Source organism: Cetorhinus maximus, unplaced genomic scaffold (genome assembly GCF_964194155.1).
Source record: "Cetorhinus maximus unplaced genomic scaffold, sCetMax3.hap1.1 HAP1_SCAFFOLD_2078, whole genome shotgun sequence".
Lineage (NCBI taxonomy): Eukaryota > Metazoa > Chordata > Chondrichthyes > Lamniformes > Cetorhinidae > Cetorhinus > Cetorhinus maximus.
The window spans coordinates 30,001-45,000 of NW_027598018.1; positions in this window are offsets into that span (position 1 = coordinate 30,001).

Genomic DNA, 15,000 nt, shown 5'->3' on the forward strand with positions numbered 1-15,000 from the left:
CCGACCAGCCCAGCAGCTCCAGGGGCTAAGTACATGTGGGTAAATGGTTAACCAGTTAGCAGGCAGGGCAGCCGGCCGGTAATTACAGCCGCCCGCCCGCTAATAAGGGTGCAGTTAGGTGCAGAACAGCCCATCAGCTTCCAGGGGCTAAGGACATGTGGGTAAATGGTGAACCAGTTAGCAGGCAGGGCAGCCGGCCGGCAATTAGAGCCGCCCGCCCGGTGATAAGGGTGCAGTGTAGCGGCAGGCCAGCCCAGCAGCTCCAGGGGCTAAGTACATGTGGGTAAATGATGAACCAGTTAGCAGGCAGGGCAGCCGGCCGGTAATTACAGCCGCCCGCCCGCTAATATGGGTGCAGTTAGGTGCAGGACAGCCCATCAGTTTCCAGGGGCTAAGTACATGTGGGTCAATGGTGAACCAGTTAGCAGGCAGAGCAGCCGGCCGGCAATTAGAGCCGCCCGCCCGCTAATCAGGGTGCAGTTAGGTGCAGGACAGCCCATCAGTTTCCAGGGGCTAAGTACATGTGGGTAAATGGTTAACCAGTTAGCAGGCAGGGCAGCCGGCCGGCCGGTAATTAGAGCCGGCCGCCTGTCCGCCCACTAATAAGGGTGCAGTTAGGTGCAGAACAGCCCATCAGTTTCCAGGGGCTAAGTACATGTGGGTAAATGGTTAACCAGTTAGCAGGCAGAGCAGCCGGCCGGCAATTAGAGCCGCCCGCCCGCTAATCAGGGTGCAGTTAGCTGCAGAACAGCCCATCAGCTTCCAGGGGCTAAGTACATGTGGGTAAATGGTGAACCAGTTAGCAGGCAGAGCAGCCGGCCGGCAATTAGAGCCGCCCGCCCGCTAATCAAGGTGCAGTTAGGTGCAGAACAGCCCATCAGTTTCCAGGGGCTAAGTACATGTGGGTAAATGGTGAACCAGTTAGCAGGCAGGGCAGCCGGCCGGCAATTAGAGCCGCCCGCCCGCTAATCAAGGTGCAGTTAGGTGCAGAACAGCCCATCAGTTTCCAGGGGCTAAGTACATGTGGGTAAATGGTTAACCAGTTAGCAGGCAGGGCAGCCGGCCGGTAATTACAGCCGCCCGCCCGCCACTAAGGGTGCAGTTAGGTGCAGAACAGCCCATCAGTTTCCAGGGGCTAAGGACATGTGGGTAAATGGTGAACCAGTTAGCAGGCAGGGCAGCCGGCCGGCCGGTAATTAGAGCCGGCCGCCTGTCCGCCCGCTAATAAGGGTGCAGTTAGGTGCAGAACAGCCCATCAGTTTCCAGGGGCTAAGTACATGTGGGTAAATGGTTAACCAGTTAGCAGGCAGGGCAGCCGGCCGGCCGGTAATTAGAGCCGGCCGCCTGTCCGCCCGCTAATAAGGGTGCTGTTAGGTGCAGAACAGCCCATCATTTTCCAGGGGCTAAGTACATGTGGGTAAATGGTTAACCAGTTAGCAGGCAGGGCAGCCGGCCGGTAATTACAGCCGCCCGCCCTCTAATAAGGGTGCAGTTAGGTGCAGAACAGCCCATCAGTTTCCAGGGGCTAAGTACATGTGGGTAAATGGTTAACCAGTTAGCAGGCAGGGCAGCCGGCCGGCCGGTAATTAGAGCCGGCCGCCTGTCCGCCCGCTAATAAGGGTGCAGTTAGGTGCAGAACAGCCCCTCAGTTTCCAGGGGCTAAGTACATGTGGGTCAATGGTTAACCAGTTAGCAGGCAGAGCAGCCGGCCGGCAATTAGAGCCGCCCGCCCGCTAATCAGGGTGCAGTTAGGTGCAGAACAGCCCATCAGTATCCAGGGGCTAAGTACATGTGGGTAAAGGGTTTACCAGTTAGCAGGCAGGGCAGCCGGCCGGCCGGCAATTAGTGCCGACCTCCCGGCAACAAGGGTGCAGTTAGGGCGCCGACCAGCCCAGCAGCTCCAGGGGCTAAGTATATGTGAGTAAATGGTTGACCAGTTAAGCAGGCATGGCAGCCGGCCGGTAAGCGGAGCGTCCCGCCCCGTAATACGGGTGCAGTTAGCTGCAGAACACACCGGCAGGTCCAGGGACGAAGTACTTGGACGGGGAAACGGTTAACCAGTTAACAGGCAGGGCAGCCGTACGGGCAGTAGAGCCGCCCGCCCCGTAATACGGGTGCAGTTCGCGGCAGACCAGCCCCGCAGCTCAAAAGTCTAAGTGGAGAACGGGGAACCGGTTGACCGGTGAGCCGAAGCATGCCAGCAGGCAGGGAAGGTGCAAAAAGGGCCGATAAGACCGAACCGGCACGACTAACAGGCTGCCGGGGGCGGGTTCCCAGCAAACCAGGTGAGGGGGCGTGGCCGGAGGCCGCGCAGCAGAGCCGCCCGCCCGTGAGTACGGTTAGAGGCAGCAGCGGGCTTCCCCAGCAGGGCAGAAGCCGAAGTGGAGGGAGCGAAATGGTTAACCAGCGAGCAGGCAGCATTCCGGCAGGGCTGGAGGGCGAAAAACGGCGTAAAATAACGGACCGGCAGGAGGAAATGGCTGCCGGGGGGCGGACCCAGAGCCCCCACGTGAGGGGGCGGTTCGGGAGGCAGAGCCGCGCATGCGCGGTTGGAAAACGCGTCACGTCGGAGCAGGGTGAAATCATTAACCAGTCGGCCGCTTCGACGTCGGCTGGCCGGGCCGAGGAGGGTCGGACCGGGGAAAGGTTCCCGGTTTCGTGTCCGTCGGGTGGTCCCGAGTGCGGCAGGAAAAAATCCGGAGTCCTGGGAGCCTTTTTTAAAAAAGAACCGGTCCGGGATGGGGTCGGATTTGGAAGCGTTTGCGGGGCCTAGGCGCCTCTTCGTCGGCATGACTACCGGACGGTCACCCGCCGATCGGCATTTGCGATTTGTTGGCTGGGGAGGTTGGCGGGGTACCTGCAGAATAGTAGGAGGTGGCAAATCGAGAATCGGTCGACATCGCCAAGTGCCTTCTCGAGCCTCCAGGTCTGCAGGGACCGACCCAGGCTGCCCCCAAACCGACCGCGAGGCCGTGCCGGGCGGCCATTTTTGGCCATTTTCGGCATTTTTCGCGTCTTTCGGTAGGTCACGGAAAGCGGCGGCCTGAAGCCCGGGCGTGCCCGGGGAAGGCTCCCCTTCGCCCGCGGGACCGGATTTGCCCCGGAAACGTCCCGAAGCCGGCCGGGAAGGCGGTTTCGAGGGCGAAGCACCTCCGATTGCCTTCGCAAGGCCGGGGAAAGTGGCCCCTGGGCCCGGGAGAGCAAAATCCGTGCGAGGACGGAAGCCCATGAGGTCAGATCCGAGGCTCTTACCCGGCGCCCGGTGGGGGTATTCCCGCAAAGAGCAGCGAGTGCGCCCGGCGACGGGTCAAGTTGCAATTTCTGGCATGCCACTCCTGGAGCTGGTTCATGAGTTCCCCTCGGAAGTCCCGATGAGGAAAGGGCAAAATGGCGTTTTGCGGGCTTTGGGGCCTCTTCGTCGGTAGGACTACCGCCCGACCTTACGGTTGGAATTGTCGGCAGGGGAGGTTGGCGGGGTACCTGCAGAATAGTAGGAGGTGGCAAATCGAGAATCGGTCGACCTCGCCAAACGCCTTCTCGAGCCTCCAGGTCTGCAGGGACCGACCCAGGCTGCCGCCAAACCGACCGACAGGCCCTGCCGGCGGCCATTTTTGGCCATTTTCGGCATTTTTCGCCTCTTTCGGCCGGGATGGAAAAGCGGCGGACTGAAGCCCGGGCCTGCCCGGGGAAGCCTCCTAATCGCCCGGGGGACCGGATTTGCCCCGGTGAGAGCCCCCGAAACGTCCCGAAGCCGGCCGGGAAGGCGGCCAAGGGCGAAGCACCTCGGATTGCATTCGCTGGCCGTGCAAAGTGGCCTCCGGGCCCGCGAGACAATGCAGGGTGCCCTCGGTGTGCCCCTGAGAAATGGTTAGCCAAACGAAGGACAATGCGCCTCGGATTGCATTGGCAGGCCGTGCAAAGGGGCCCCCGGGCCCGCGAGACGTTACAGATTGCCCTCGGTGTGCCCCTGAGAAATGGTTAACCAATTGGACTTAGTCTCTGGCAGAGAGGCAAAGTGTTTTCACGAGAAATGGTTAACCAATTGGACTTAGTCTCTGGCAGAGAGGCAAAGTGTTTTCACGAGAAATAATTAACCAATGAGGCCAATGGACCTCGGGTTGCATTGGCAGGCCGGACAATGTGGCTCTTGGGCCCGCGAGAGCAAAATCCGTGCACAGACGGAAGTCCATGAGGTCAGATCCGAGGCCTTTACCCGGCACCCGGTGGGGGTATTCCCGCAGAGAGTAGCGAATCTGCCCGGCGACGGGTCAAGTTGCAATTTCTGGCATGCCACTCCTGGAGCTGGTTCATGAGTTCCCCTCGGAAGTCCCGATGAGGAAAGGGCAAAATGGCGTTTTGCGGGCTTTTAGGGCCTCCTGGACGGTAGGACTACCGCCCGACCTTACGGTTGGAATTGTTGGCAGGGGAGGTTGGCGGGGTACCTGCAGAATAGTAGGAGGTGGCAAATCGAGAATCGGTCGACATCGCCAAAAACCTTCTCGAGCCTCCAGGTCTGCAGGGACCGACCCAGGCTGCCGCCAAACCGACCGACAGGCCCTGCCGGCGGCCATTTTTGGCCATTTTCGGCATTTTTCGCCTCTTTCGGCCGGGATGGAAAAGCGGCGGCCTGAAGCCCGGGCCTGCCCGGGGAGGCCTCCTAATCGCCCGGGGGACCGGATTTGCCCCGGTGAGAGCCCCCGAAACGTCCCGAAGCCGGCCGGGAAGGCGGCCAAGGGCGAAGCACCTCGGATTGCATTGGCAGGCCGTGCAAAGTGGCCTCCGGGCCCGCGAGACAATGCAGGGTGCCCTCGGTGTGCCCCTGAGAAATGGTTAACCAAACGAAGGACAGTGCGCCTCGGATTGCATTGGCAGGCCGTGCAAAGGGGCCCCCGGGCCCGCGAGACGTTACAGGTTGCCCTCGGTGTGCCCCTGAGAAATGGTTAACCAATTGGACTTAGTCTCTGGCAGAGAGACAAAGTGTTTTCACGAGAAATGGTTAACCAATTGGACTTAGTCTCTGGCAGAGAGGCAAAGTGTTTTCAAGAGAAATGGTTAACCAATTGGACTTAGTCTCTGGCAGAGAGGCAAAGTGTTTTCACGAGAAATGGTTAACCAATTGGACTTAGTCTCTGGCGGAGAGACAAAGTGTTTTCAAGAGAAATGGATAACCAATTGGACTTAGTCTCTGGCGGAGAGGCAAAGTGTTTTCACGAGAAATGGTTAACCAATTGGACTTAGTCTCTGGCGGAGAGGCAAAGTGTTTTCAAGAGAAATGGTTAACCAATTGGACTTCGTCTCTGGCAGAGAGGCAAAGTGTTTTCAAGAGAAATGGTTAACCAATTGGACTTGGTCTCTGAACGGCAGGCAAATTGTGGCCTTGAGAAATGATTAACCAATTGGACTTAGTCTCTGGCGGAGAGGCAAAGTGTTTTCACGAGAAATGGTTAACCAATTGGACTTAGTCTCTGGCGGAGAGACAAAGTGTTTTCCAGAGAAATGGATAACCAATTGGACTTAGTCTCTGGCAGAGAGGCAAAGTGTTTTCACGAGAAATGGTTAACCAATTGGACTTAGTCTCTGGCAGAGAGGCAAAGTGTTTTCAAGAGAAATGGTTAACCAATTGGACTTAGTCTCTGAACGGCAGGCAAATTGTGGCCTTGAGAAATGATTAACCAATTGGACTTAGTCTCTGGCGGAGAGGCAAAGTGTTTTCTCGAGAAATAATTAACCAATGAGGCCAATGGACCTCGGGTTGCATTGGCAGGCCGGGCAATGTGGCTCTTGGGCCCGCGAGAGCAAAATCCGTGCACAGACGGAAGTCCATGAGGTCAGATCCGAGGCCTTTACCCGGCACCCGGTGGGGGTATTCCCGCAGAGAGTAGCGAATCTGCCCGGCGACGGGTCAAGTTGCAATTTCTGGCATGCCACTCCTGGAGCTGGTTCATGAGTTCCCCTCGGAAGTCCCGATGAGGAAAGGGCAAAATGGCGTTTTGCGGGCTTTTAGGGCCTCCTGGACGGTAGGACTACCGCCCGACCTTACGGTTGGAATTGTTGGCAGGGGAGGTTGGCGGGGTACCTGCAGAATAGTAGGAGGTGGCAAATCGAGAATCGGTCGACATCGCCAAAAACCTTCTCGAGCCTCCAGGTCTGCAGGGACCGACCCAGGCTGCCGCCAAACCGACCGACAGGCCCTGCCGGCGGCCATTTTTGGCCATTTTCGGCATTTTTCGCCTCTTTCGGCCGGGATGGAAAAGCGGCGGCCTGAAGCCCGGGCCTGCCCGGGGATGCCTCCTAATCGTCCGGGGGACCGGATTTGCCCCGGTGAGAGCCCCCGAAACGTCCCGAAGCCGGCCGGGAAGGCGGCCAAGGGCGAAGGACCTCGGATTGCATTGGCAGGCCGTGCAAAGTGGCCTCCGGGCCCGCGAGACAATGCAGGGTGCCCTCGGTGTTCCCCTTGAGAAATGGATAACCAAACGAAGGACAGTGCGCCTCGGATAGCATTGGCAGGCCGTGCAAAGTGGCCCCCGGGCCCGCGAGACGTTACAGATTGCCCTCGGTGTGCCACTGAGAAATGGTTAACCAATTGGACTTAGTCTCTGGCAGAGAGGCAAAGTGTTTTCAAGAGAAATGGTTAACCAATTGGAGTTAGTCTCTGGCAGAGAGGCAAAGTGTTTTCCAGAGAAATGGTTAACCAATTGGACTTAGTCTCTGGCGGAGAGACAAAGTGTTTTCAAGAGAAATGGATAACCAATTGGACTTAGTCTCTGGCAGAGAGGCAAAGTGTTTTCACGAGAAATGGTTAACCAATTGGACTTAGTCTCTGGCAGAGAGGCAAAGTGTTTTCAAGAGAAATGGTTAACCAATTGGACTTAGTCTCTGGCGGAGAGGCAAAGTGTTTTCAAGAGAAATGGTTAACCAATTGGACTTCGTCTCTGGCAGAGAGGCAAAGTGTTTTCAAGAGAAATGGTTAACCAATTGGACTTGGTCTCTGAACGGCAGGCAAATTGTGGCCTTGAGAAATGATTAACCAATTGGACTTAGTCTCTGGCGGAGAGGCAAAGTGTTTTCACGAGAAATGGTTAACCAATTGGACATAGTCTCTGGCGGAGAGACAAAGTGTTTTCCAGAGAAATGGATAACCAATTGGACTTAGTCTCTGGCAGAGAGGCAAAGTGTTTTCACGAGAAATGGTTAACCAATTGGACTTAGTCTCTGGCAGAGAGGCAAAGTGTTTTCAAGAGAAATGGTTAACCAATTGGACTTAGTCTCTGAACGGCAGGCAAATTGTGGCCTTGAGAAATGATTAACCAATTGGACTTAGTCTCTGGCGGAGAGGCAAAGTGTTTTCTCGAGAAATAATTAACCAATGAGGCCAATGGACCTCGGGTTGCATTGGCAGGCCGGGCAATGTGGCTCTTGGGCCCGCGAGAGCAAAATCCGTGCACAGACGGAAGTCCATGAGGTCAGATCCGAGGCCTTTACCCGGCACCCGGTGGGGGTATTCCCGCAGAGAGTAGCGAATCTGCCCGGCGACGGGTCAAGTTGCAATTTCTGGCATGCCACTCCTGGAGCTGGTTCATGAGTTCCCCTCGGAAGTCCCGATGAGGAAAGGGCAAAATGGCGTTTTGCGGGCTTTTAGGGCCTCCTGGACGGTAGGACTACCGCCCGACCTTACGGTTGGAATTGTTGGCAGGGGAGGTTGGCGGGGTACCTGCAGAATAGTAGGAGGTGGCAAATCGAGAATCGGTCGACATCGCCAAAAACCTTCTCGAGCCTCCAGGTCTGCAGGGACCGACCCAGGCTGCCGCCAAACCGACCGACAGGCCCTGCCGGCGGCCATTTTTGGCCATTTTCGGCATTTTTCGCCTCTTTCGGCCGGGATGGAAAAGCGGCGGCCTGAAGCCCGGGCCTGCCCGGGGATGCCTCCTAATCGTCCGGGGGACCGGATTTGCCCCGGTGAGAGCCCCCGAAACGTCCCGAAGCCGGCCGGGAAGGCGGCCAAGGGCGAAGGACCTCGGATTGCATTGGCAGGCCGTGCAAAGTGGCCTCCGGGCCCGCGAGACAATGCAGGGTGCCCTCGGTGTTCCCCTTGAGAAATGGATAACCAAACGAAGGACAGTGCGCCTCGGATAGCATTGGCAGGCCGTGCAAAGTGGCCCCCGGGCCCGCGAGACGTTACAGATTGCCCTCGGTGTGCCACTGAGAAATGGTTAACCAATTGGACTTAGTCTCTGGCAGAGAGGCAAAGTGTTTTCAAGAGAAATGGTTAACCAATTGGAGTTAGTCTCTGGCAGAGAGGCAAAGTGTTTTCCAGAGAAATGGTTAACCAATTGGACTTAGTCTCTGGCGGAGAGACAAAGTGTTTTCAAGAGAAATGGATAACCAATTGGACTTAGTCTCTGGCAGAGAGGCAAAGTGTTTTCACGAGAAATGGTTAACCAATTGGACTTAGTCTCTGGCAGAGAGGCAAAGTGTTTTCAAGAGAAATGGTTAACCAATTGGACTTAGTCTCTGGCGGAGAGGCAAAGTGTTTTCAAGAGAAATGGTTAACCAATTGGACTTCGTCTCTGGCAGAGAGGCAAAGTGTTTTCAAGAGAAATGGTTAACCAATTGGACTTGGTCTCTGAACGGCAGGCAAATTGTGGCCTTGAGAAATGATTAACCAATTGGACTTAGTCTCTGGCGGAGAGGCAAAGTGTTTTCACGAGAAATGGTTAACCAATTGGACTTAGTCTCTGGCGGAGAGACAAAGTGTTTTCCAGAGAAATGGATAACCAATTGGACTTAGTCTCTGGCAGAGAGGCAAAGTGTTTTCACGAGAAATGGTTAACCAATTGGACTTAGTCTCTGGCAGAGAGGCAAAGTGTTTTCAAGAGAAATGGTTAACCAATTGGACTTAGTCTCTGAACGGCAGGCAAATTGTGGCCTTGAGAAATGATTAACCAATTGGACTTAGTCTCTGGCGGAGAGGCAAAGTGTTTTCTCGAGAAATAATTAACCAATGAGGCCAATGGACCTCGGGTTGCATTGGCAGGCCGGGCAATGTGGCTCTTGGGCCCGCGAGAGCAAAATCCGTGCACAGACGGAAGTCCATGAGGTCAGATCCGAGGCCTTTACCCGGCACCCGGTGGGGGTATTCCCGCAGAGAGTAGCGAATCTGCCCGGCGACGGGTCAAGTTGCAATTTCTGGCATGCCACTCCTGGAGCTGGTTCATGAGTTCCCCTCGGAAGTCCCGATGAGGAAAGGGCAAAATGGCGTTTTGCGGGCTTTTAGGGCCTCCTGGACGGTAGGACTACCGCCCGACCTTACGGTTGGAATTGTTGGCAGGGGAGGTTGGCGGGGTACCTGCAGAATAGTAGGAGGTGGCAAATCGAGAATCGGTCGACATCGCCAAAAACCTTCTCGAGCCTCCAGGTCTGCAGGGACCGACCCAGGCTGCCGCCAAACCGACCGACAGGCCCTGCCGGCGGCCATTTTTGGCCATTTTCGGCATTTTTCGCCTCTTTCGGCCGGGATGGAAAAGCGGCGGCCTGAAGCCCGGGCCTGCCCGGGGATGCCTCCTAATCGTCCGGGGGACCGGATTTGCCCCGGTGAGAGCCCCCGAAACGTCCCGAAGCCGGCCGGGAAGGCGGCCAAGGGCGAAGGACCTCGGATTGCATTGGCAGGCCGTGCAAAGTGGCCTCCGGGCCCGCGAGACAATGCAGGGTGCCCTCGGTGTTCCCCTTGAGAAATGGATAACCAAACGAAGGACAGTGCGCCTCGGATAGCATTGGCAGGCCGTGCAAAGTGGCCCCCGGGCCCGCGAGACGTTACAGATTGCCCTCGGTGTGCCACTGAGAAATGGTTAACCAATTGGACTTAGTCTCTGGCAGAGAGGCAAAGTGTTTTCAAGAGAAATGGTTAACCAATTGGAGTTAGTCTCTGGCAGAGAGGCAAAGTGTTTTCCAGAGAAATGGTTAACCAATTGGACTTAGTCTCTGGCGGAGAGACAAAGTGTTTTCAAGAGAAATGGATAACCAATTGGACTTAGTCTCTGGCAGAGAGGCAAAGTGTTTTCACGAGAAATGGTTAACCAATTGGACTTAGTCTCTGGCAGAGAGGCAAAGTGTTTTCAAGAGAAATGGTTAACCAATTGGACTTAGTCTCTGGCGGAGAGGCAAAGTGTTTTCACGAGAAATGGTTAACCAATTGGACTTAGTCTCTGGCGGAGAGACAAAGTGTTTTCAAGAGAAATGGTTAACCAATTGGACTTAGTCTCTGGCAGAGAGGCAAAGTGTTTTCACGAGAAATGGTTAACCAATTGGACTTAGTCTCTGGCAGAGAGGCAAAGTGTTTTCAAGAGAAATGGTTAACCAATTGGACTTAGTCTCTGGCAGAGAGGCAAAGTGTTTTCACGAGAAATGGTTAACCAATTGGACTTAGTCTCTGGCAGAGAGGCAAAGTGTTTTCAAGAGAAATGGTTAACCAATTGGACTTAGTCTCTGGCAGAGAGGCAAAGTGTTTTCACGAGAAATGGTTAACCAATTGGACTTAGTCTCTGGCGGAGAGGCAAAGTGTTTTCAAGAGAAATGATTAACCAATTGGACTTAGTCTCTGGCGGAGAGACAAAGTGTTTTCAAGAGAAATGGTTAACCAATTGGACTTAGTCTCTGGCAGAGAGGCAAAGTGTTTTCAAGAGAAATGGTTAACCAATTGGACTTAGTCTCTGGCAGAGAGGCAAAGTGTTTTCCAGAGAAATGGTTAACCAATTGGACTTAGTCTCTGGCGGAGAGACAAAGTGTTTTCAAGAGAAATGGATAACCAATTGGACTTAGTCTCTGGCAGAGAGGCAAAGTGTTTTCACGAGAAATGGTTAACCAATTGGACTTAGTCTCTGGCGGAGAGACAAAGTGTTTTCAAGAGAAATGGATAACCAATTGGACTTAGTCTCTGGCAGAGAGGCAAAGTGTTTTCACGAGAAATGGTTAACCAATTGGACTTAGTCTCTGGCAGAGAGGCAAAGTGTTTTCAAGAGAAATGGTTAACCAATTGGACTTAGTCTCTGGCGGAGAGACAAAGTGTTTTCACGAGAAATGGTTAACCAATTGGACTTAGTCTCTGGCGGAGAGACAAAGTGTTTTCACGAGAAATGGTTAACCAATTGGACTTAGTCTCTGGCAGAGAGGCAAAGTGTTTTCAAGAGAAATGGTTAACCAATTGGACTTAGTCTCTGGCAGAGAGGCAAAGTGTTTTCACGAGAAATGGTTAACCAATTGGACTTAGTCTCTGGCAGAGAGGCAAAGTGTTTTCAAGAGAAATGGTTAACCAATTGGACTTAGTCTCTGGCAGAGAGGCAAAGTGTTTTCACGAGAAATGGTTAACCAATTGGACTTAGTCTCTGGCGGAGAGGCAAAGTGTTTTCAAGAGAAATGGTTAACCAATTGGACTTAGTCTCTGGCAGAGAGGCAAAGTGTTTTCACGAGAAATGGTTAACCAATTGGACTTAGTCTCTGGCAGAGAGGCAAAGTGTTTTCAAGAGAAATGGTTAACCAATTGGACTTAGTCTCTGGCAGAGAGGCAAAGTGTTTTCCAGAGAAATGGTTAACCAATTGGACTTAGTCTCCGGCGGAGAGACAAAGTGTTTTCAAGAGAAATGGTTAACCAATTGGACTTAGTCTCTGGCGGAGAGGCAAAGTGTTTTCACGAGAAATGGTTAACCAATTGGACTTAGTCTCTGAACGGCAGGCAAATTGTGGCCTTGAGAAATGATTAACCAATTGGACTTAGTCTCTGGCGGAGAGGCAAAGTGTTTTCTCGAGAAATAATGAACCAATGAGGACAATGGACCTCGGGTTGCATTGGCAGGCCGGGCAAAGTGGCTCTTGGGCCCGCGAGAGCAAAATCCGTGCACAGACGGAAGTCCATGAGGTTTGATCCGAGGCCTTTACCCGGCAACCGGTGGGGGTATTCCCGCAGAGAGTAGCGAATCTGCCCGGCGACGGGTCAAGTTGCAATTTCTGGCATGCCACTCATGGAGCTGGTTAATGAGTTCCCCTCGGAAGTCCCGATGAGGAAAGGGCAAAATGGCGTTTTGCGGGCTTTGGGGCCTCTTCGTCGGTAGGACTACCGCCCGACCTTACGGTTGGAATTGTCGGCAGGGGAGGTTGGCGGGGTACCTGCAGAATAGTAGGAGGTGGCAAATCGAGAATCGGTCGACATCGCCAAAAACCTTCTCGAGCCTCCAGGTCTGCAGGGACCGACCCAGGCTGCCGCCAAACCGACCGACAGGCCCTGCCGGCGGCCATTTTTGGCCATTTTCGGCATTTTTCGCCTCTTTCGGCCGGGATGGAAAAGCGGCGGCCTGAAGCCCGGGCCTGCCCGGGGAGGCCTCCTAATCGCCCGGGGGACCGGATTTGCCCCGGTGAGAGCCCCCGAAACGTCCCGAAGCCGGCCGGGAAGGCGGCCAAGGGCGAAGCACCTCGCATTGCGTTGGCAGGCCGTGCAAAGTGGCCTCCGGGCCCGCGAGACAATGCAGGGTGCCCTCGGTGTGCCCCTGAGAAATGGTTAACCAAACGAAGGACAGTGCGGCTCGGATTGCATTGGCAGGCCGTGCAAAGGGGCCCCCGGGCCCGCGAGACGTTACAGATTGCCCTCGGTGAGCCCCTGAGAAATGGTTAACCAATTGGACTTAGTCTCTGGCAGAGAGGCAAAGTGTTTTCAAGAGAAATGGTTAACCAATTGGACTTAGTCTCTGGCGGAGAGACAAAGTGTTTTCCAGAGAAATGGATAACCAATTGGACTTAGTCTCTGGCAGAGAGGCAAAGTGTTTTCACGAGAAATGGTTAACCAATTGGACTTAGTCTCTGGCAGAGAGGCAAAGTGTTTTCAAGAGAAATGGTTAACCAATTGGACTTAGTCTCTGGCAGAGAGGCAAAGTGTTTTCAAGAGAAATGATTAACCAATTGGACTTAGTCTCTGGCGGAGAGGCAAAGTGTTTTCTCGAGAAATAATTAACCAATGAGGCCAATGGACCTCGGGTTGCATTGGCAGGCCGGGCAATGAGGCTCTTGGGCCCGCGAGAGCAAAATCCGTGCACAGACGGAAGTCCATGAGGTCAGATCCGAGGCCTTTACCCGGCACCCGGTGGGGGTATTCCCGCAGAGAGTAGCGAATCTGCCCGGCGACGGGTCAAGTTGTAATTTCTGGCATGCCACTCATGGAGCTGGTTAATGAGTTCCCCGCGGAAGTCCCGATGAGGAAAGGGCAAAATGGCGTTTTGCGGGCTTTGGGGCCTCTTCGTCGGTAGGACTACCGCCCGACCTTACGGTTGGAATTGTCGGCAGGGGAGGTTGGCGGGGTACCTGCAGAATAGTAGGAGGTGGCAAATCGAGAATCGGTCGACATCGCCAAAAACCTTCTCGAGCCTCCAGGTCTGCAGGGACCGACCCAGGCTGCCGCCAAACCGACCGACAGGCCCTGCCGGCGGCCATTTTTGGCCATTTTCGGCATTTTTCGCCTCTTTCGGCCGGGATGGAAAAGCGGCGGCCTGAAGCCCGGGCCTGCCCGGGGAGGCCTCCTAATCGCCCGGGGGACCGGATTTGCCCCGGTGAGAGCCCCCGAAACGTCCCGAAGCCGGCCGGGAAGGCGGCCAAGGGCGAAGCACCTCGCAATGCGTTGGCAGGCCGTGCAAAGTGGCCTCCGGGCCCGCGAGACAATGCAGGGTGCCCTCGGTGTGCCCCTGAGAAATGGTTAACCAAACGAAGGACAGTGCGGCTCGGATTGCATTGGCAGGCCGTGCAAAGGGGCCCCCGGGCCCGCGAGACGTTACAGATTGCCCTCGGTGAGCCCCTGAGAAATGGTTAACCAATTGGACTTAGTCTCTGGCAGAGAGGCAAAGTGTTTTCAAGAGAAATGGTTAACCAATTGGACTTAGTCTCTGGCGGAGAGACAAAGTGTTTTCAAGAGAAATGGTTAACCAATTGGACTTTTTCTCTGAACGGCAGGCAAATTGTGGCCTTGAGAAATGGTTAACCAATTGGACTTAGTCTCTGGCGGAGAGACCAAGTATTTTCACGAGAAATGGTTAACCAATTGGACTTAGTCTCTGGCAGAGAGGCAAAGTGTTTTCACGAGAAATGGTTAACCAATTGGACTTAGTCTCTGGCAGAGAGGCAAAGTGTTTTCACGAGAAATGGTTAACCAATTGGACTTAGTCTCTGGCGGAGAGACAAAGTGTTTTCAAGAGAAATGGATAACCAATTGGACTTAGTCTCTGGCAGAGAGGCAAAGTGTTTTCACGAGAAATGGTTAACCAATTGGACTTAGTCTCTGGCAGAGAGGCAAAGTGTTTTCACGAGAAATGGTTAACCAATTGGACTTAGTCTCTGGCGGAGAGACAAAGTGTTTTCAAGAGAAATGGTTAACCAATTGGACTTAGTCTCTGGCAGAGAGGCAAAGTGTTTTCAAGAGAAATGGTTAACCAATTGGACTTGGTCTCTGAACGGCAGGCAAATTGTGGCCTTGAGAAATGATTAACCAATTGGACTTAGTCTCTGGAGGAGAGACAAAGTGTTTTCACGAGAAATGGTTAACCAATTGGACTTAGTCTCTGGCAGAGAGGCAAAGTGTTTTCAAGAGAAATGGGTAACCAATTGGACTTGGTCTCTGAACGGCAGGCAAATTGTGGCCTTGAGAAATGATTAACCAATTGGACTTAGTCTCTGGCGGAGAGACAAAGTGTTTTCACGAGAAATGGTTAACCAATTGGACTTAGTCTCTGGCAGAGAGCCAAAGTGTATTCACGAGAAATGGTTAACCAATTGGACTTAGTCTCTGGCAGAGAGGCAAAGTGTTTTCACGAGAAATGGATAACCAATTGGACTTAGTCTCTGGCAGAGAGGCAAAGTGTTTTCAAGAGAAATGGTTAACCAATTGGACTTAGTCTCTGGCAGAGAGGCAAAGCGTTTTCCTGAGAAATGGTTAACCAATTGGACTTAGTCTCTGGCAGAGAGGCAAAGTGT